Source organism: Equus caballus, chromosome 26, assembly GCF_041296265.1.
Source record: "Equus caballus isolate H_3958 breed thoroughbred chromosome 26, TB-T2T, whole genome shotgun sequence".
Taxonomy (NCBI): domain Eukaryota; kingdom Metazoa; phylum Chordata; class Mammalia; order Perissodactyla; family Equidae; genus Equus; species Equus caballus.
In genome coordinates this window covers 19,038,018-19,059,998 of record NC_091709.1, presented here as the reverse complement: position 1 = coordinate 19,059,998, position 21,981 = coordinate 19,038,018, and the positions used below count along the sequence as shown (strand labels likewise).

Below are 21,981 nucleotides of genomic sequence, written 5' to 3'. Positions count from 1 at the left end.
TAATCTGCATGATTGAACACATGCTTGGAAGTTTTGGTACAATTGCTTTATGTAAAATTGTGAGTTACTTTCTTACTAGTCGGGAACCATCCTGTTCAGTAGGATCACGTAATTTTTTGGTGGTAAGGGCGTTAGGGTAAAACAAAAGACTTAAACTTGAAAAAAACTGGGGGGGACAAATGCTAGGACCCCTGATCAGATTCTCTTCTTCTCTACTGGGTGCTTTAGTGCTATGCCCTGCTCTGTTGCTGGAGGTTTTAAAATCTCACCTCCTATTTTACAAAGAAAATCAAGGTGGCCATGATGAAGTCTTTTATCAGTTTTTACCTATAAATCCTTCGTATGTTATCTTAAATTTTTTCTTTTCTTATAGTCTCAAGGTCAAGTTTACTTCCACTCTTTCCCAGTCTGAAACCCTGAACTGCTGCTTTATTTCTCATCCTGTTATCCCTCTCTGGAGTGTGATTTTATCCCTTATGGTTCTCTCTTGGTTCCAGTTGTTTTCTCTAGTGATTCTTTGTGCCCACTCACTATCTCTTCCGTATACTTTGTGGAAGTGGATTATCCCAGTCCTCTCTTTAACTTCTTGGAGTCTGATCTCTATCCTTGTGGCTCTACTGAAACTGCTCTCTCCGAAGTCCTTTAATGCTTTACCCAGTCCTTGTTCTCTGTAGCTTTCAAATTATTGACTGTTCGATCCTCCTTGAATATTTCTCTGTCCTTGAATTCAGTAATATTATACTCTCTTGGTTTTCTTCCTATCTTCAACCTTCCTATGTTGTTCCTTTTTTTCCCAAATTCATGGATTTTTCTTTCAAGTACTATTGCATGCCTGCTATGAGACAGGCAATGTGAGAGCAACTGGGGCTATAGAAGTGACTGAAAAAGAAAATGTCCCAGCTTTCATGGATTTGCGTTCTGGTAGAAAGAGAGAGGAAATGAAGGAGGAAACATATGAATAATATAATTTAAAATGGAAAAATATGAAAAGGCAACGGTGTAGAGAGTCACTGGATCAGAGAGAGCTATTTACCTGGCATGGTCAGGAATGTCCTCTCTTAGTGGGTAACGCTTGAACCGAGACCCGAAGAGAGGATATCCTACAAAGACTAGAGGAAGAAGAATCCTGGAAGGAGAAAGAGCATGTGGAAAGGCTCAGACACAAGAATGATGAATCTGATAAGAATGGTTTCCAAGTTTTGTTGGTAAGTGGATTGGGGCAATGGGAAATAAAAATGTGTAGACAATGAGTATAAATTCTTTCCAAAATTTGATTCTGAAAAGAATTGGAGATACGAGGTTTCTTAACCTTCTTTACAACAAAATCATCCAGGACTGAGGGAGGCATTGATGATGCAGGAGGAGATGGTAATAGTAGGAGAAAATTTCTGCAATGTAGGTGCTCTTGGTTGCCTGCTCTCTGTAACTCACATGCCTGTCAATCTCCTACAGCCTCCTAGTGAACTCTCCTCCTGCTAGGTTACTCTATATCCTACCTTCCCTCCCAAATGCCTTCCATCCGATGGATTCTATTTCATATCGGTGGTACCACCATTCTCCCTTTTATTCATGATCCAAGCTCTATAAGGATATTTTCTTTTTCCCTTTTATTCAATATTCAGTAAAAAGCCATTTCCTTTGCTACCTACAAATACTCAGTAGCCAAGGCCTTTCTCACTTATGTCACATCTGTCTCCTTTTTCTGTTAGTACTTCTACTTCTTTGGTTCAGGCTTTCATTACCTCTGGCCTGGACTATTGTACAAATGGCTCTGCCTTCCTCTAGTCCATTTGTATACTGATCCCAGGTATCTTTTTTGGGGGGTAAGGAAGATTGGCCCTGAGCTAGCATCTGTGCCAATGTTCCTCTACTTATATAAGTGGGACACTGCCACAGCATGGCTTGACGAGTGGTGTGTAGGTCCACACCCAGGATCTGAACCCACAAACCCTAGGCCACCAAAGTAGAGTGTGTGAACTTAACCACTAGGCCACAGAGCTGGCCCCCCCGGATATCTTAATCAAAAGGCTTCACTGACTTCAAGTTAGCTGGAGACTCAAGTATAAACACCCTAGCCTGGCAGTTAAGATCCTCCGTGTTCTTTCCACATAGACGCCAAGTACAAGTGAATCATTCACTCTTCCTTGCACCACCTTTTCTACTTCTGGCCTTTTGTTCAAGCTATTCTTAACTACTCACACCCTTCTCTCCCCAAAGGTTTATCCCTCCTAGTTGACAGAATTTCATCATTCTCATCTCATAGTGTGTTATTTTACTACACGTCACTTTCTTCCTTATGTTTTAGATAATTATTTACATATGTTTTCTTCTCCGTTAGTCCCTTGAGGATAGCGCCTACATGATTTTTATCATTGTACCACCCTAAATAATTAACACAATGACTAAATTAAGTATTTGATGATTGACTGGGCCATCTTAATCACTCTCTTTTGCCTCCAGTATCTGTACCTTTAACCTCTTTATGAATATCTAAATATTCAATTGGGTATCCCCACAAAAATACACTGTAGCTATTTAATCAGCCTGTAAAGACTAAATGTATAATTATTCGACACACCCAACCCCACTCTTCCTAGCTATTCCTTCGAAGGCTGTCACTGTAATTAAGGACACTGTCATCCTCTCCGCAGCCTAAACTAGAAAGTTCAGAAGCAGTTCCACTGAGTCGATTGATACTCCTTTTTACAAGTTTCTGAAATCTACCCTTTCTTCGTCTTCCCCTACCACTGCCCAAGTTCAGGACTCACAAAACAGTCAGGATTTCATCACATGGCATTCGTAACTTTCCCTAAGTTGCCCTGTAACGAACCTTTCCAGCCCGGTCTCTGTATTTCTCTTTCTCAGCTGTAAGTTGAGACAGTGACTCTACGTGAGTGACGTAGAGTCTCCACTGTTCCTCCAGGTATTTCTTGTACTTATCTGTACGCATTGTCTTTGTGCTTACTTTCGACTTCTTTTCCCAGCAAAAAACTTCCTTCAGCAATCAGATTATGTTCAGTCCTTCTTGCATTTGGAAGATTTTTTTGGGTTTATGTTAATAGTATATATGTCTATGACTTCCAGTGTTACCGAGCAAAGGCTTGCTGACGAATGCACCTAGAAGCCAACACTATGGCACTGGCTTTTGAGAAAGGAAATCTTTTTATTACGGGGTCAATCGGCAAGGAGCTGGGAGGCAAGGATCTCAAATCTATCTCCCTGATCCAAGATTTAAGGCAAAATTTAAGGTCTTAGGGGGAACAGTCTGGCATGTGAAAATGCTGGCAGGACACGTTTAAATGGCAAGGACTTTAAACTTGGCAGTTTCTGGTACGAAGTGGAAAGGTAGAGTTCAGCACTGGATCTTCCTGGACATTAGAGCCCTCACCTCTGAAAAGGTTCTGGCGTTCAGATTCCGGTCGTGCTCCCGTCTTCCGGTTCCTCAGGGAGGACATGTTGCTTCCAACTGTTGTTTGAGGTTAAGATTTTCTTCCTCTGTGTATGTCCAGATTACAAGACTTGCAACTTTGGCTCTTCTGTGTCTGCAAAACAACTAGACATCCTGTTATGTCCTAGTAGGGCCGGTTTGAACCAGCTTCCTGTGGTTACACCAGCAGATTGTAAATTCAAAATATTTCTTGTTCTTTGTTTGGCCCATGATCCCCTTTCCCAGCATCTAGTGCAATGGTCAAAGATGTTTGTTGATTTGAATTACCTCATCATTTTTGAAGTACTTCTGTATTTATGTTAGAATAAAATATAATTTTAAAATTGTATATTATTTCCTTTAATTTAAACAGTAACTTTTTATTTACCTCACCAGTTGCATCTGATACATATTCTACACCTTCTAAATACAAGTCATTGTGTTTGAGGCTGGTGCTTGTAATAGAAAGAGGTAAAAGGTATTTCCTCTACTTATATGGTAAAACAAAAGGGAAAAAGTGTGTACAATGAGGTTGTGTAGTAGCTTTTACCCAGCTTCATAGTCAATTTTGATCTCTGCATAGCTAATCTTATTTATTGCTGCCTCATCAATTAATATGTCTGAAAATTCCAAGTCAGTAATACCAGTGAACGGTTCAGTAATATCAATGAGGTGAGTCCTATTTGTAATATATTTGGAATGTGATTTAAATATGAAAAAAAAAATCCTTGCTGTTTTTGTCATCAGCAGTTCCGTGGGCCATAGGTAACTCATCTGAAGTGGTTATGCGTTCATAAAGCCAGTGTGATTTACAAGAATACACTCTTAGGCCCTGGTGTAAGAGGACAAAGGCAACATCTGCTTCGCAGGCTTTCTGTCTTACTGAAGGAGACAACCCTGCCGGTCCGACATTATCCAGTGTATGGAATGTCCATGTAAGGGTCTAGAAGTTAATGGGGATTTAACTGTATTTCAAATTTTAATATAATATTAGTATAATACTTTCGTATCATTATCCCATGTGAACTATATATGCACATCCCTGTTTTAAATAATATTTAAGAATTAAAACCAAATCTTGTGTTTATATAGATTTTTATATATACATTTTAAATTATTATATATAATTGGATGTTTCTATTAACTTTAGAAAACAAAATATGAGCACTTAATTCTTATAATTTAACTTAAATTTGTTTTTTTCTCAAGAAAAACAATACTTACATGAAATGGCTCTTAAGGTCCTTATAAAAGACAAGATGTACATTGTGAATTTTCTCTGAATATACTTACGTGTCTAATATCTGCACAATTTAAAAATATGCATACTCTTGTGTTTCTGTTTAAAAAAGTAATAATAAAAAAATAAAACGTTGGGATTTATAAGTATTCCTGAAGAAAGCCCTTTATTTTATGGCCAAATTAGTTCTGAGTTGGGCAGTTGCTCCTAGTGGCCTAGCTTTGGGATTTGGGGCTTTTGCCTTTGGAAATTAAATATTTAATATTGCTTTGTCTGGGCTGGCTTTGAACAGGATCCTTCCTTATTCCGGGGCAATGTCAAAATTCATAGAAGAGCAACAACTCATATTGTCTATTAAAATCAAACCTGACTCCTCCCCTCCCTTCTCCCACTTCTGCCCTGGGGATTGTGACATCATTCCCATCTCAGAACCCCGAGGGTTGTTGTTCATGTTCAAATGAAGTGAGATTAGGGTTCTGGGAGAGAGCAGTCAAATATCTGAGTACTAATCATGCCTGGATATCTGTTATTACTTTTCAGGCAGTGGAATTCTTTGGGCTTGAAGAATTATACCGCAGTCATTTAATGTGAATGTGGACAGAGAATAAAATTAGGTGAATCACAGAGACAATCTGCTTTTTAGAGCATTCTTTGAAATGAAAGACGCATCTATTTAAAGGTTATCTGGCATATGAAAGGGACATTTATCCCCCAAGGAGAGAAGGGAAGTACTTAAAAGGAATAAGACTTTTATTAATATTTTTCAATTACACGTTGCAATCTCTTTATCCTTTTTCCTTTTGTAATTTTCATGTTGACCTGTGTAAGTGCTTTGTCCATGTAACATTCACTCTTTCTGGGCAAGTCATCAGATGGGACGAGTTTATTGAAAAAGAAACAGAATTAAAAATTCAATGACAGAGGTTCAAACAGTGTCTGTTTAGAGCTTATCTTCTCAGCGTCAGGGCTTTCATGGTTATTGGTTGGGGACTTTTGGGATCGGTTCCTTGATGCTCAGGTGGATGATGTCAGCATCAAGGGAAGACATGGCCTTGCTTAACTCTGGGCGCTTCTGATGATTGCTTGTATTTAAACAGTGTGGATATATCTTTTTGACTTTAACATTCAAAAATGATGCATTTTTGTGTTTGAAGTATTCGAATTACAAAAGACAGAATAGCTCCATCAGACAGAATGAAAGAGGCTGAATGAAAGAGGTCAAAAAATGACCAATGGCAAAACAATGACTTTGTATCATATTTGAGTAGACTTTATATCTATTATGATAAACAATATTTAAATAAGCTTCCTTAAAATATTCACTATATTTGGGAGAAAAAATATCATACATAAACTGGAGACTAGACATGAAAATAGAATAGTGTAAATACTACACTTTTTAATCTACAAAACTGAAGAAATATTATATGGCTTGAAAATCCTCATCCAACTCTAAAATCTTATGAATTCAATGAAATGAGAGAAAGACATTAATAATGTGAGTAGAATTTACCTAAATATAAAATATAGAAAATGAACTTGAACCAATGACACTTTTATATATTTTTCTAATACAATGCGAAAAATAGTGGTTATATATCAGCAAAAGAGTCAATTCAATTATCTGTTAACAGAAAGTCTCAGAGATTTAAGAGTATTTATTTTAAAAGATTTCTTTCATGCTGTCTGCCAAAAACAAAGTGTGATTCAGAAGCATTCATTCAGATAATTAAACTTCTTTCTGCTAGAATAATCTAGGATTAGCATGTGATGTGTTTTTGACATCATTTGCCCCTAAAAACAAAGTCCATATCACTATTACAGCTTTCCATTTTGCCAATTTTATTAAGAATATGTATGGCTTAAAAACTTCTTAAGAGTTTTATTTTAAAATTAGCATAAATTTGAAGAATGTTTACTACATTTCTAAATATTTGTTTTTAATTTTAACTTCAACTATATTTTTTATCCAATTTTCTTTTTCAGAGAAATATTTCGTTTAGTAGACTAAAGCTACTTTTCTGTTACTCAGTATGATCATATTTTTCCTTTCTTTCTAAAAAAGCAATTTTTATAGTTTTGGGGCTTTTTAGGCAATCAGGCCACCTTGGTCATGAATAGGTAATTTCTGCCAGTGTGTATCCGCTCTCTACTATGTACAGTGCAGAAGTACCCTAGTTGTATAGACCTTTACACAGGAATATTCCGTTTTCTCTTCCACCTGCAGAGAGAGAAGGTGGCTGATATCCTGAGAAATTCTATAATTTTCCTAGTGTCCCCAAAAATGTATGGTTTTTGCGTTAAATCTTTATATTTCTTTACTGATGTTAGGAAATGTTGATATTCCTAACGAAAATGGGCTAGTAATCACTACCACAGTAAACAGGGAAAATGAGCTGTGAACAGATATAACTTTGCGTAGCAGCCCAGGCTTCACATGAAATTGTAAACCAAACGCACACAACCAAAAATAAACCCCAGTCTCTAGTAATTTTAAATTTCAGCTACAACTCTATTCACAAATTTTCTGTGATTTTTCTTTGCGTCTGACGATTAGCTGAGCGACGGTCAGGGATGATTGGCAGGTGTAACAATTCAAATGAAAATGTTTCACAAATTCCACGTACACTTCTCTTGATAAACCATTTTGAGGAGTGAGTAAACAAAATGCTTCTATTGTTATACAGAAATCTCTGTACCTTGTACATATTTGATCATTCGTGCATCAATGGCATTTTGTAGGCAGGTTCATTCACCAAACTTACTCCTGGTTGTCGGAAAAGTAATAGCAAAATCTCAAAGTCTGGATAAGGTGAATTATTCAAATCAGTCTATGGCCTTATAAGTCAAATTATAACTATGCAGCGCCCGCTTAGTCTGGTGAAATAGAAACACTGCTATGAAAATTACACTTTTTTTCTTTGAATGGCACTAACAATAATGATTTCATCTTTATATTTCTAGTTTGGACTCAAACCATAAAGTGTCAGAATTCAAAAAGTAAAATAATTATAGTAAGAAAATAGCCAAATTTTATTTAGTTTTCTTGTTTCATTCAAATTCAGAATTGCTACTTAACAATGACAATATTTTCAATAAAACTTTACATTTTGAATGTCTGTCTATAGTTCATCTATAAGAATGGTGCTAATAAATAAAAACTATAATAAGTACTATTCATTTGACTTTCATAAGAATAGAGGTAAATCATTACAGATCGCAAATGACAGAGGAGAAAATTGGGGTGCCCACAAGTTAAGTCAGGTGGCAGGCTCACACAGGAAATAAATAGTGGCTAAGCTAGTATAAAAACATCAATCTTCTGACCTCTAATGCAGGGCTTTCCACAACTGCGGTATGATTAATCAATACCAGGAAGCGAACTAAGTATCAAGAAAGATCGTCCATTTGTATCAGTCTTTCCTTTATGTGGTCGGAATCTAAAATACCAAGAACATAAGGAATCAAAAGTTGGAAGCTTTGCCTATTTTAGTGACTATTGAACAATCTTTTCTTTATTATTATCGGGAGATTTGATGATAAACACAGACATTTACTAAGCCCAAATTTGTGAACTACTTTGTAGATATTTTGCTAACACGTGGAAAATAAGTTCTTTCTCTTAGCAACTTATTTAGGTTGTCTTTTATTTTTACACTAAGAGCACTCAGATATGCTCTGAAATATGTATTGCCTTATGGATTGCAGTTGGCAGAGGCTGTTAGTGTTAAAGATTCACACATTTCAAGTAAGATTGGATACATTTATATTTGTGTCAGGGAAGGAAAAAAAGGAATCTAAGAACTTAAATGTAATCCAAAGGCAGAATCGTGGCGTTTGGCCCAACAGATAGCAGCATCGTTCCCTGTTGAGGTTCTTTTTTTCTAAAGCTTAGTTTTCCAACCAAAGTTTTGGCAAGCAAAAGTTCTTTTTTGTGTGTTGGATATATTCTACTTTAACATCTTTGACTTCAGAAAATATAGTCATGGAGATCAAGCAATTTAAATCTAAGGTGGGAGAAGGCATTTAGTAGAGAAGCAAGCATTCCCTCAGTGCTGTTGGTATTCAGAATGCATCTTCTTTTGCAGTTTACTCAAATAATTTCTCCAGGATGTGGGAACTTCCTTTGCATCCAGCTTTGCTTTAGATATGACATCATATCAACAGTGACACGACTTGTTTACAAGAGGGTGGTATAAACAGCAAATGTTCATCCTTAAAACAGCTTTCTTGTTGAACTTCAACAGAAAAAAGGAGAATAAATGTAGAAGGAAGAGCAGAAGGAGATAATGTTTAACGTGTAGAGTAAAACCTAAGGCAGAGGAGAAAGTACCAGATGATGTCTTCATGTATTTGCTTTATAAAAATGATTATTCTTTTTCATATCTAATGAAGGATCTTCAAATTGTAGATGGTCTTCAATGTGGAAGGTTATATGCGGCCTATTATAGTGTGCCTTAATATTTCAACATATGACCTGGTTTGAAATTAGCTAAATGCAAGAAAGAACCTGTAACAAGGGAAGAGAGAAAGATAGAGAATATGAGCACCGAATACCTGCTCCAACCTGACTTAGTCAATTTTCTGATCTAGAATGTTGTAACAGTCACTCTGAAGGAATTCTAGTTATAGCAAAGCCCCTCCCATCTTTTTGATCTTGTCTTAACCTTATTTCTTTTTCCATAAATAAGGATGGTTTACATAACACATTTCAGATCGTACCTGACCATGTTGCAAAATATTAGTTTGCTTCTTGCATGAGAAATATTATTTAGAACCAAGTAAAAATAAAATAAGCTAAATTTTAACCCTTTGAAACATCATATGGATTATGATTGCTAACTTTACTCTGGTGTTGATTAAAGATCTAAATGATTATGATCCCTAGACGTGGGAAGCCTTAGGAGTATCTACTGGAACACCATGTTCTGGAGGAAGAGGGCTCTGCCAGAGCTTGCTGGGCTTCAGTCCATAACAGAAAGTTATCTGGGTAAATGGAGTGACTATTGTGGATACAGTGCCATGGCTTTTGCAGTCCGGTTTCTTCCAGGTTTCTTGGGAGATGTACTTGGGCTTTGTGAAATTGTGGAGTAATTGAAGGTGTATAGTACATGATTTTTGTCGTTAACACTTGAACTTGAACCCCGGCACTGTCGGTTACTAGCTGGCAGGTGGCCTTGCACAAGTAATTCAACCTCTCTGAATCTCTATTTCCTGATCTATAACACTAGGCTAGTATTGCCTCCTTTATAGGAATGTTTTAATATTAGATAATGCATTAAAGATACTTTAGATACTATTAATTCCAAGCCAAATGCCAGTTGTCATTGTTGTGTGGAATGAGTCATAGAGGTTTCCTCAGCATTCTTCTCAAAGCCTGGTCCCTACATTCCAGCTAAAAGTTCCTTGAAGATAAGGACCAGATTCTGAAATCCTGTTGTGTTTTTTATAGTACGGAATATACACATATTGGGATTTCAGATTTGGATTGCTTCTTGGTATCAAGTATCCAGATTCCTTGGAGTCAGTAAGACAGAGAAAAAACAAGAGTGATTGTGTTATTATATGTGTCATTGGTCATGTTTTTCCTTTTAAACATTTATGGAGTCTCTAATATGTACAAGGCCTCAGGCTAGACACTGTAGGTTATGTAAGGATAAATATGGACTCCTTTCCCTAATAAATACAACCTAGAAGAAGAAATATATATATTTCTAGTGGAGGGAGTTAACATGTAAGGCAGAATAAATAAATGAATTAAGTGCTAAATAGATGAACAAGACACATATTGTAAGAAATCAGCAGGAGGAGTGATTACTTTGATAACATGAAAGAAGAGGGTAAATGTCAGGAAAAGATGGTGAAATAGGTAGGACCCAGGTAGGACTGTAATAGCTTGAGAGATAAAAACGCAGATAGGAAAATGTACAGCATGCCCAAGGGCAGGGATCCATAACTATCATTGGGTTTGTGTAAGGAACTATTAGTAGATAGGTGAGGGATGCTAAAATATAGAGTGAGAAATCCTTCATAAATCTTTTTTTTCTCTTAGCCTTATTTCTAGATATTGATGAAGATGTTTTGGGGAAATTCCAACTTAAGTACATGTGAACAAATGAATAACTAATTTTTATTAAAAAAAAAGAGCTATGGACTAATTTTACTCAGTGTATAGTAACAAATGTTATGTTTCCATTTTGATTTAAAATGATGAGGATGATGGCTAAAAATAAAATGAACCAAGTTTTATGCATGTTGCATTTTAACAAGTTGGATGTCTCATTGGAATGCACTGCCTTCTTGCTCCACATTTATTTTTGGAATTTAATAAGGCGCCTGTCATATCTGCCTCAAGGCTAAAAAACATCATGGGGGAAAAATCCAAAGTACTGTCATGTTTGAGTGACATGGAGCCAATTTTATTTTATTTCCGTTTCATGGAGGGGTGGCTGAAATTAGCCGGCCTCCCTTCTGAAAAGGCTTTGCTATACCATCTGCTCTAAAGGCCTTGTGTTGGTTAACTGGTAATGACATTGCCCAGTGACATTTGTCAGGTGGATTTGACTCAGAAAACCAGTAAAAGATTTTCATTAAAAAATTAACTCTGTGCATTTTACTGCAAAGCTCATTCTCATGATAGATTCTGGTACAGTGCCACACATCTCCAGAAGTGGGTCTCATTACCTGAGAAACTTGGGAAGGTAATAGCTTCTTTATTTCTTCTTTGTGCTCCCAGAGCACATAATTAACATACTGACTCATTTAGCTCAATTCTCCATAGGACAAGGCTGTGTGAATACAATGGAGACTTCAGAGAAACTGTGGCAAACAAGTATGGTTTCTGATTCATCCAGGGTGAGGGAAAACCTCTGCCGTTTACTGCTTCTTTCTTTTGAGTAGATGTTTACTACAATGTGACTTTAAAAAATAGAACCATACTATGTTAGGATTTAAATGGAATCATAATATTTTAAAGAATTTCAATAATATCAGGAATCACGGAATGATCTTGCTATTGCTGAGTTATTTACAAAATTGGAAATCATGGTTGACTGAAGGATCTGTCTGAGGCATAAAAATAAACTGTGTACTATTCAATAGGTGTGCTGTTGGAATAACAGGGATAAGCGCTTCAAATTTTTATGCTAATTAAATCAGAGTTTAGGTCCACTTTTTTAGTAGTGACTATGGGGAATATGTTAGTTAAATAATATGAACTTAAAACATATAAACAGAGTACTGTTCTGTCAAATAATATGTATGAACAAAGTCAATGATTTGTAGCTAGACAGCTCTTCCTACCTTCATTATTTGGAATTTCCTACCTTTTGGGTAAAAGGAAAAGGAATAGCGACTCTGAACTAGTTTTTAGTGAGTTTGCGCCTTCTTGGGCACAGAGAGAAATCATGAGCTCTTCTCTAAATCCCAGAAGACCTGTGAGGTAGGATTGAGAATTGAGTTTGTCTTCAAACTATGGATTGTTTGTTGGGTGGGTAAGTAAGGGGCTAGGGTGCCACTGCAGGACAGTTTAACCCTGAGATTGTGCGGCTACACTCAATGTAATTCCAACTGTGTGGGTTGGATCAATCCTTAATTGCATAGAAGATAATCTAGTGGTAAGAGCAGGTCTAAGCCATTAGCTATCAAGCCACCAGGTAAGAAATAAATGTGAAATATGAGATAGCAAAATGAGCTCTGCCCCATGTCAAAGATGCTCCACACTTTAGCATTCTCAAGGAAACATGTATCATGAGATGTGAACTGTCTTTTGACATGCTGGCACTCAACGTTTTATTTTCCTTTCTGATTGGAACTCCAAGGCAATATTGTATAGATTCCCTAAAATATTCTGAAAGCTATCAAGAAAGCAATTTAGCATTTTTTTGGTAAACAATGAATTTAATGTAAATAAATGCCATTCCTTGGAGAGACTATACCTCTTGATTATAGCTTGACTTCATCTTATTTTACACAGGCTATCTCTTGGGGGCATAATTTTTCAAAGAAACAGAAAGCTTTATTGGCTGTTTGATTTAAATATTTATTTGGTTCCCCCAACACTTTATTCCTTAACTGGTCATTGACAACTGTTGCTGAAAGTGGAAGTTGGGTGGGGTGGACTATCTTCAATTTAATGAAAGATTTAACGTAAATTCTCCTGAAGAAAAGTAATGGGGCAACTTTTAAAATATTTCAATTTTAGTAAACAATTAAATTTCATATTTTAGTGGTTATCCACCAAGAGATGAATCATTCTGAACAGATCGAAGTCTTTAGTCCATGTCTCTAGTTGAAAAGTCCATGCTTGGGACTGCTTTTTTTAACTTAGATGTGTCACTAATGATATTGCCGTGGAATTGTGTAATGCTATTCCCATGAGCAGCTCGGAATAGCTCCCAAGCTTGCAGTCTAGTCTTTATTCCTGGAGCTAGCAAGAGGAGGTTGTCATGGAGTTAGGGGGGAAATAAGCAGACTCAATTTGTGTTTTAGGTGAGAGGATACTGTCTTTCTTCTGTAAAATTTTGGAATTAGGCTGTGCTACAAGGGCATTAGTCTGAGAGCTTAACACAGAGTATTCTACACATGGGGCTCGATTCAGTTTGTTGATAATGGTGAGACTAATTCCATATTCACATCCCAAACGTGAGATCAGTGGCCATCCTTCAGTTCTTCTCTCACAAACACAGGGACTTCTCTTTTTCTCTTCACAAAGAGTAATTTTGCCTACAACCAAGAATGGTGAGTGATACAATCATCTTCCTTGACAGAAAGGCACTATGCTGACTTTGCAAATGTTATATACTCGCTCTTTCTCTTTTGGGTTTTATTTATTTTTTCACCATTTCCCTTAGCATTTCAAAGCATCCAATTGATCTGAGGTTGAATCCCAGATCTGCTACTTACTAACCTAAGCAAGTAAAATTGCAGTGTTGAATTAGTAGAAACACTTCCTTAAATTTTTGTAGAAGAAAATTACTCCATAAAATGAGTTTGGGAGCTCATTTGAGTATAAGTATTTCTGGAGCTTGAGTCCACCAGTTTTATTCTTATAAGTGTTAAGGTTCTTAATTAGGTTTTTTTTTAGTTTGAATTTTTATTTCATTGAGAACTGAAAAAAAAATTTTGCTTGGTTACCTGGAAACCATCTTATGATAAAGTATTCTGCTGTGGCTTCTGGGTATATTATCATTATCTTTTTCTATTGCTTTCTTTCCAGATGATATTTCTTTTTGTATTTTATTTTATTTTATTTTATTTTTTGGTTAGGAAGATTGGCCCTGAGCTAACATCCACTGCCAGTCTTCCTCTCTTTTGTATGTGGGGTGCCACCACAGCATGGCTTGATGAGCAGTGCCTAGGTCTGCACCCAAGAGCTGAACCCATGAACCCTGGGCCACCAAAGCAGAGCATGCAAACATAACCTCTACACCACTGGTCAGGCTCCTCCAGATGATATTTCTTTAATGTTTGTGACCCAGAGAGAAATAATTAAAGCTTCATACATATATGAAGCACTAGTGAAAGCAAAGACTATAAGATGGTATAGCATGCTGTCAGAACAAAGCTTTTCCAGGCACTTGAATAGAAAAGGATGGTTGGTCTTCATATGGTACCTGACAGTCAGCCTTATCTTCATATTGCAAGTGTTATTTAGTTTTGGCAGAATAATACCAATCCATCACATTAAAATGAGGATGTTAATCTAAATTTTAGAAATTGCATAGTTTTATATTTAAAAATTTTATAGTTGCCCAAGGACATAAACTTATGAAACCTAATTTTATGTTTATGAATTCGTATTTATATTTGTAATATAAAACAAATAATTATTGATAAATATTAGGAGACAGAGGGAATGTTTCTCTTTTTAAAAAAATGTCTTTTAAACTAATAAAATTTGAGAATACTTCCCGTATATTATGATGAGGATCATGACAATGATGATGACGATGATAATATCTAGGACCTATATCTATAACCACAAAAAAACTAAGAGCTGGCTGTAAAGTTACTAAGTGTTATATTTAATGTTTTTTTCCTGATTTTCCAAGTGTGAGCTTTATTTCAGGAATATTGCTTTTTTTTTTTTTTTTTGCTGAGGAAGATTCGTCTTGACCTAACATCCACTGCCAATCTTCCTCTTTTTATATGTGAGCTGTCACCACAGCATGCCCACTGACAGGTGAATGATATGGGTCCACGTCGGGGAACCAAACCCAGGCCACCAAAGCAGAGTGCACTGAACTTAACCACTAGGCCACTGGGGCTAGCCCAAGGAATCCTGCTTTTAAGGAAGTCTTCCAAAGAAATTTTTCTATAGAAACACGGAAAAACTCTGTTGTATCATACAACACTAATAGTATTCATGCTGGAAGTCAGATTATAGCCCTAAAATGTTGCTATTATATAAAACAGTCATAAGTAAAAATGACTAGCTTACTTCAAAACTACTGTGCTTCAGAGTCACATATTAATTTTAGATGTAGAAAGGCCTAGAACTGAATTCTGTCTTTGCTTTTGATTGATACACTTTGTAATCTTGGTCACGTTATTTAACTCAGGTCATTTTGAGTCTCTTCCTCTGTAAAACTAAGGCCGACAGGCTACTTGGAAGATCACTTGGAGCATTCTGTCTGGTAAGTGTCGAAGGTCCCAGACTGGGCTGTTCCATGTTGGGCTTTCACTCACTGTTCAGCCTCCTCCCATTCTGCCTCTATCATTCCACAGGTGGAAGTGCCTTCTCCCTTTCCCTTCAATATCTTATCTCCCGTACACCTCCTGCTGGAGGCACGGCAGAGCTGGGCACCATATGCCTAAGAGCAGTGTATCTCAGAGAGCAATCTGCCGTCACCTTAGCAGAGGGTCTTACTTTTCAGGTTTAAACATTTTTTTTAATCCCTTCTTAAAAACTAAATTAGTCAAACTAGTCAAAGTGCAATCTGTGCGCCATGACTGAGCTCTGCACATAACGTAGCATCCAAGGCAGTCACAACTCTTTTCCTTCAGACTCAAACATTAAAGTGTTAACTGACTGGCATAGGTGGTCTCTTTGATATTGTCCACATTGCAATCCTCTTACTTACTTTGTGATACACCTGGATTATGTCTTAATTACTACTGAGTGGTGACATCTTTCAGTGTTTGCTTTTTTGCAGCTGTGATTCATAAGCAAGGAGAGACCATTCTTTCTTTAAAAAAAAAATTGAAATTAAGAAAAATACCTGGTGCTGAATATGGTGACCCAGAATGACAAAGGTGTGCATGGCTCGTTTATAAATCACTTCTTTCATTTTAAATGCTACTTGATTCTTTCGAAAGAACAAACATTTTACATCTTCTTTTTAACTGAGGAATAAATAGAAAGTTTTCATAAATGAATTCTAACTGGTTACCTGTTTAGAAAAGTTGAATTACTCTATTTGACAAAACAACATTAAATTATTTTTTATGGCTAGTTATATTAACCTTCAATTTATGTTGCTTTGAAAAATGTATGGGTGCACTGAAGTTGGCCTTACAGATGTGTGTGGAGCATTTTAAGATCCAATTTAAAGACAACTAGGAAATGTTGCAAACAAATTTCTGAGAAGTAAGCACTGGCTAGGAGTTCTCAGCTGGCCTGTGTATTTCTGGTTTTTCCAGGTGGCCAACAGATGCTTCTATTTGGTTTTGTAAAGAGTGGACTACCTCTGAAGTACCCAATTTCAACAGTAAATTTTTGATTTTAAAAAGAATTTTGGAAGGATAATTGTGGTTCCTAGGAGACTTTTTTAAAAGGTGAATTTAGAAATTCGCAGTAAAAATATATACAAGCCAAAGAAGTATGTCTATAAGTTACGTCAAGTATTTAAATATGCCTATGTGGAAGGGGTATTTAAATTAAACTGAGTGGAGAAAAACGATTTCTCTAGAAGTTATTCATATAAAGGGCTATGTGACATAAACTTCAGGGATAAATTTAATATTCATTGAATGGCTCCATTCTAAAAAAATAATCTACTTAAATTTTGTCTTTTTAAAAATTTAATCTAGTATTATCAAAGATATTACAAGATGTGTGTCTTGATGTGAAATCAAGTTTTCCCCAGGTAGGAAGAATCAAAATCTAGTTGGGCAATGAAAATCATACAATGTGATCAGTGGGCCTGGACAAGTTTAAAATGATGGAAGATCAGATTTTTTTTTTCTTTTGTGGCCACTGAGAAATGACAGCATATCTCAGCAGCAAGGCAACGGCATATTCTTTCATTCTAAATATTTGAGTTATTTCCAGTAGAAGATTGAGGTTTTCATAGACACAGATGTGGATTCTAAGCTCTAGACACAGATACAGTAAACTAGAAACAGTGGTAAAGAAATGACCTAGAGAGCCAGTCCTGTCTAGTAGTTAAAATTTTGCACTCACCACTTTGGTGGCCCAGGTTCATGTCCTGGTCGCAGAACCACTCAGCCCATCTGTTAGTAGCCATGCTGTGGTGGTGGCTCACATAGAAGAACTAAAAGGACTTACAGCTAGGATGTACAACCATGCACTGGGGCTTTGGGGAGACAAAAAAATGACCTAGAACCATGAATGTAAGTTAACAGGAGCTGACCCCAGGGCAGAGTGGTTAAGGTCACATGCTCTGCTTCAGCAGCCTGGGGTTCTCCAGTTTGGATCCTAGTTGCAGGCCTACGCACTGCTCATCAAGCCGTGCTATGGTGGCATCCCACACAGAAGAACTAGAATGACTTACAACTAGGATAAACAACTATGTACTGAGGCTTTGAGGAGGACAAAAAAAAAAAGAGGAAGGTTGGCAACAGATGTTAGCTCAGGGCTGATGTTGAAGTTGAACTTTCCAGAACTTTTAGAAAAGAGGAGAGAATTGCTGTACTTTGTAAAGTTTGGTTTTCATGTTTCTTTTTATTCTCAATAATCTTTTTGTTAGTTGCCAATTTAGACTGAGAAATTGAAGCACTTCTGGTATAACATTTGTCAAAGGCCTACTCTGCCCTTAATTCCTTATTGAACCAGCATTTCCATTTGACAGAAGAGGAAAGCAAGGGGCAGAGGGTTAAGTGTCTTGCTCAAAGTCACCCAGCAAAACAGTGGCAGAATAGGAACAAGGTCTCAGATCATCCGACCTGAGGTCTAATGATCTTTCCATTAAACTTCGATTGCCATTTTGTGCATATTAGTGGCAGGCTACTATATCTTTTCCTAGAGAGAAAAATACACTGAATTGCAAAGTTTAAACTGTGCTGTTAAAGGGAGAACCAGAGAAGGTGAGACTTCTCACTGAGATCCCAAATATCCAGGGAGGTAGAATTTAGATGAACACTGGGGAGATTGGATATTCTTTTGATAATAGAAACATAGAAATGTGATATTAATCAGAGAAATATGAATTGGGAACCCTTTTTGGGGGTTTTGAAGTCAAATTAAGTTAGATGAGTGTAAAGTAGAGAAAGCCTTTCTCAAGGAGCCTGTAAATTTAAAGAAAAGTATTGGCAAAGTGAAAATTTGCAGGAATTAATAAAACAAACCTAGCGTAAAGTTTTCTATGTTTTAAAAACAATTCACCTAGTGAGTAAATGTAGTATAGACAATGAGTTTTAAGCCTCATTCATTGGAGTTTCTAACCATGTGACCACAAATCTCTACTGCCACCTCGTGGTTGTATGCATATATCAGAGACAGGCTCCAGTGAGGAATATTAACCTTTGAAATGCTGAGAAGTACAGTACAAGAGGTCTGGTGGTAGATAAACTGTTTCTGAACTCAGAAACCAAATAGTTCAGGGGAACACGATATACTTCTAGAGTTTACTAGCCAACTCTTACTATAGCAATTCAAGAACCCCGTAGGTTTGGAGCACAAAGCTAATTCACAGACATCACAGGATGAAAGCCATGAGCAAGAATAGGAACTAAATTTCACTTCAGATTCTTTTGTGTTCATGGTAGAAGACATTCTCTTCTTAAGCAGATCCTAAACACCAACACAATTTTCATCTGAAAAATACATTTTAATTTATTCTGTAGAAAGCAATGAGAAAACAGTCTTGCCAACGGAAATTCTGTTGGTGTGTGAGAATGGAAGGCTTCCAGTTGCTTCTTCACATTTAGCTACATTCTCAGAACTGACCAATGGTGTTTCTGTCTGGAAGTTGAGTAGTTACTGCAGATTGTAAACCAGCTGTACTGTCAGCCCTGAGCTGGGTCTAAATTAGCACATCAAAAAATATCGGATTCTAAAATGATCAGTTATTGAAGCTCTGTATGTGATAGTTAATGTGTCTATAAAACTCATTAACCCAGTGAAGCTACCTAATAGTCAACAGTTGATCAAAAATTTTGTCTGTCTTTAGATAATTTCTCTTTAGTTGCCAAGGATCTTCCTGTTTTAATGCCAGTGGCAGAAATGGGATTAATAGATCAAAACAGTACAGATGACAACAAAAACAAATCTAAAATTCTACTTTATCATCCTAGAAATATTTAAAAACTTCAAAACTTGTATTATCACTTATTGTATATTTTATAATGTTTAAGAATGTTTGTAATATATCTTTGCACTAAAAAAAGTCTGTACCAATGACAAGTTATGTGATTTGGGAAAGTTATTTAACCTCTTTCCTTATATGCGTGACGAAGATAACATCAACATTATAAAGAACAAACAGAAGTCATAGAAGTAAAATGCCTAGTGTGCTTCTCCGGAAGAGTGTGTGTGTGTCTGTGTGAAAAAAATGTAAAAATTCTCTATTTATTCAACATAAACATCTTGAGGTCTCATATATTTTTTTAACTTTAAGATGGTGGGAGGCTTAAGCATTAATACAAAAAACTGGTGCAAAGTATTTTATTTGTGGAGAATATTGATGCAGAAAGGAGTAAGGAGGAATAAGCTTGTCCCAAGAGAGCTTTTTGCTAAGAGCAGAGTATGAAACCAAGCTTGCAAGGAACACCCAAACAAACAAACCCTGCCAGTGTCTCAGGAAGCCAGCCAGCTTGCCTCAGTAATTTTCACTGTGCACCAGTGATTTCTCAGGCAATTTTTAGAGCCTTTTTGAAATTGGTCTCTGAATTATGCTCTAATATAGCTCTGCTAATGAAAGCCCTCCTAGAATACAACCTCATTAGCTCTCACTTTTTTTTGCTAATCCACAAATTCTATCCTTCTTGGTGGACACCTGGTGGTCCCCCTCCCCTCTCCATATCTCAGCAGAGATGTAATTGCCAAGGAGTGGAGCGAGGTTTCATATTACCTAGACGTGTGGCTTATACAAACTCTTCCATGAGATTGTCTGTTGTCAATAATTAAGAGCTATCAAAACACTTGGCTAATTTACACTTGATAATCTGAAATGAGGGTCCCTGTGATCACCAGCTTCTGTTTTATTATTTAAATACACATAGTGCACAAAGCAGACTGAGCCCTCAGCAAGCCAGATCAGGGAAAAGATTGGCTTTTCAGCAAACAGGATGTAGCCCAAAGGTTAGGACGAGGCAGAACAAACACAGCCCAGTGAATGGTCTTTATTGCTGAGGAGCTGCCCAGAGCAGGTGGGATTTGAGAAGCTCTTTTGAACGCTGAGATGACGGGACCTGGCAAGATTTAATTGGCAAGCTGTTGTAGTCAAAGGCAGAGACCATGAAAATGGGCATGCATTTTGGATTTGAGTAGAGAACCAGAGCAGTATTTCAAAAGGAATGATTCTTGGAAATAATAGGAAATCGCTATATATTGACTGAAAGAAATAAAAAGTGTTAACTTTTAGAAAATGCAAACTCTCAGTAAAAAATAAAGACAGACAATGTAGTCTGTATGTAAACAGTGAAAAACATTTGGTGAAAAAACAGTTCAACTTGCATTTTCAGCAACATTACCTTAGCCTGGGGTTGTCTACCTAACGAATCTGATTATTTGGACAGAATTTAGGGCTTTTATGATTTTCCTAATTCCAGTTTATGAGATGAGAGATCAGTGGTGTAACTGAAGATGTTTGTTACCAGTATTTTCAGATTATTTTATGGGTTACGACACATGGTACATACTGAGGGAAAACAATTTGGATAAATTGTTTTATACATAAACAATAAAAATTGTTTTATACATATGGTGTAAATCCCATAAAATTTTTTTGGTAGTAAGTCAGGATATATTATTTGAATCTATCTCATAAGTAAAATGCTTTCTTATAATGCCATTTAAGCATTTCTTTAGCTAACATGCTTTGAGTGAAATCTGGGACAAAATAATGTGTATTAAACTCTGCTAGAGAGTAAGAGTGTGACAGAAGGTGTGATTTTTGATGAGACGCATTTCCTGGGTTTGAAATAATGTGCCAGCATGTCCGAGGGAGGCCGATGTCCTATGGAAAGTGTGTATAGGAGATTGGAAAGGCAGGTAAGTTCAGATTCACTTATATGGATTTCAAGTGAAAGTGCCGCTGGAAATTTTAGGTCAGCCCTACAGTTAGAATCAGGATTACCGTTAGTTTAAGTTCTAACCAAAATAATTAGAAAATATGCTAATATTAGCTTAGTGAGCAGGGAGAACGTGGGTCCTGTGGAAGTCCAAGTCTTTGTTACTTTTTACCTAGTCATATGTTTTCCTCAGTTTTCTTAACCTTAGAATTTGAGAGATTATACTCATTTTCTTCAGAGAAGGAGATCATTTTAAAAGTCCAAGTAAGAGTTTCAAGTTTCAGTACTCTCCTTTGCTGGACTGCCCATGAGTCTCTTCACTAAAATCGTACCTCTCCATCATCATCCAGCATACGTGCCTTCTCAATGACCTTCTGGCTGTAAATAAGCTAGAGTTCACTTCTCAACTCCCTAAGTATCATTCTTTGGGAATTTATTCCTTTTTATCCATGTATAGATATTTGTGTACTTATAAATCTCCACAATCAGGTTGGTCTGAGGACAAAATTTGTTTTAACTCATGGGTGCTTTGCAAACCCCCTCTGTGTCTGGCCGCTGCTGGCCGGTCAACCTTTCTTTCTTTCCATATTCTCCTTCCGTTTTACATTCCAGCTCTGCTAAACAATTGGTTGAGCTCTGCACACTCAGTTCTCTTTTCTTGGGTTGTTCTTTCTCTGCATGTTCCCTTGGCTAATTCCTTCTCAGCCTTCAGTTCTTAGCTGAAGGCTCCCTTCCTTTGCAAACCCCTCCCTGATACTCTCCTCATATTCATGTACAACTTAATGACCCTGCTCTGTATTCTCAGAAAATTATCTTCTGTGGTCATGGTTAGTATTTCACACTCTTGTTTTTGCTTGTTTTCTTGTCTGTCCCCTTATGCAGAATTTCCTCTCTCCTT

At 36.7% G+C, this 21,981-nt stretch overlaps 1 protein-coding gene and 1 long non-coding RNA gene across 37 annotated transcripts in view; one reads left to right on the top strand and one right to left on the bottom strand.

The window, feature by feature from the left end:
- The window catches only part of ROBO2 (roundabout guidance receptor 2), a 1,555,999-nt gene that overhangs the window by 1,175,637 nt on the left and 358,381 nt on the right, over positions 1-21,981 (top strand). The window lies entirely within an intron of this gene.
- Positions 3,144-5,063, bottom strand: LOC138920907 (uncharacterized). The gene is made up of 2 exons (XR_011432907.1): positions 4,652-5,063; positions 3,144-3,542 (listed from the first exon to the last, which is right to left on the bottom strand). It is a non-coding gene; the product is annotated as an uncharacterized lncRNA (long non-coding RNA).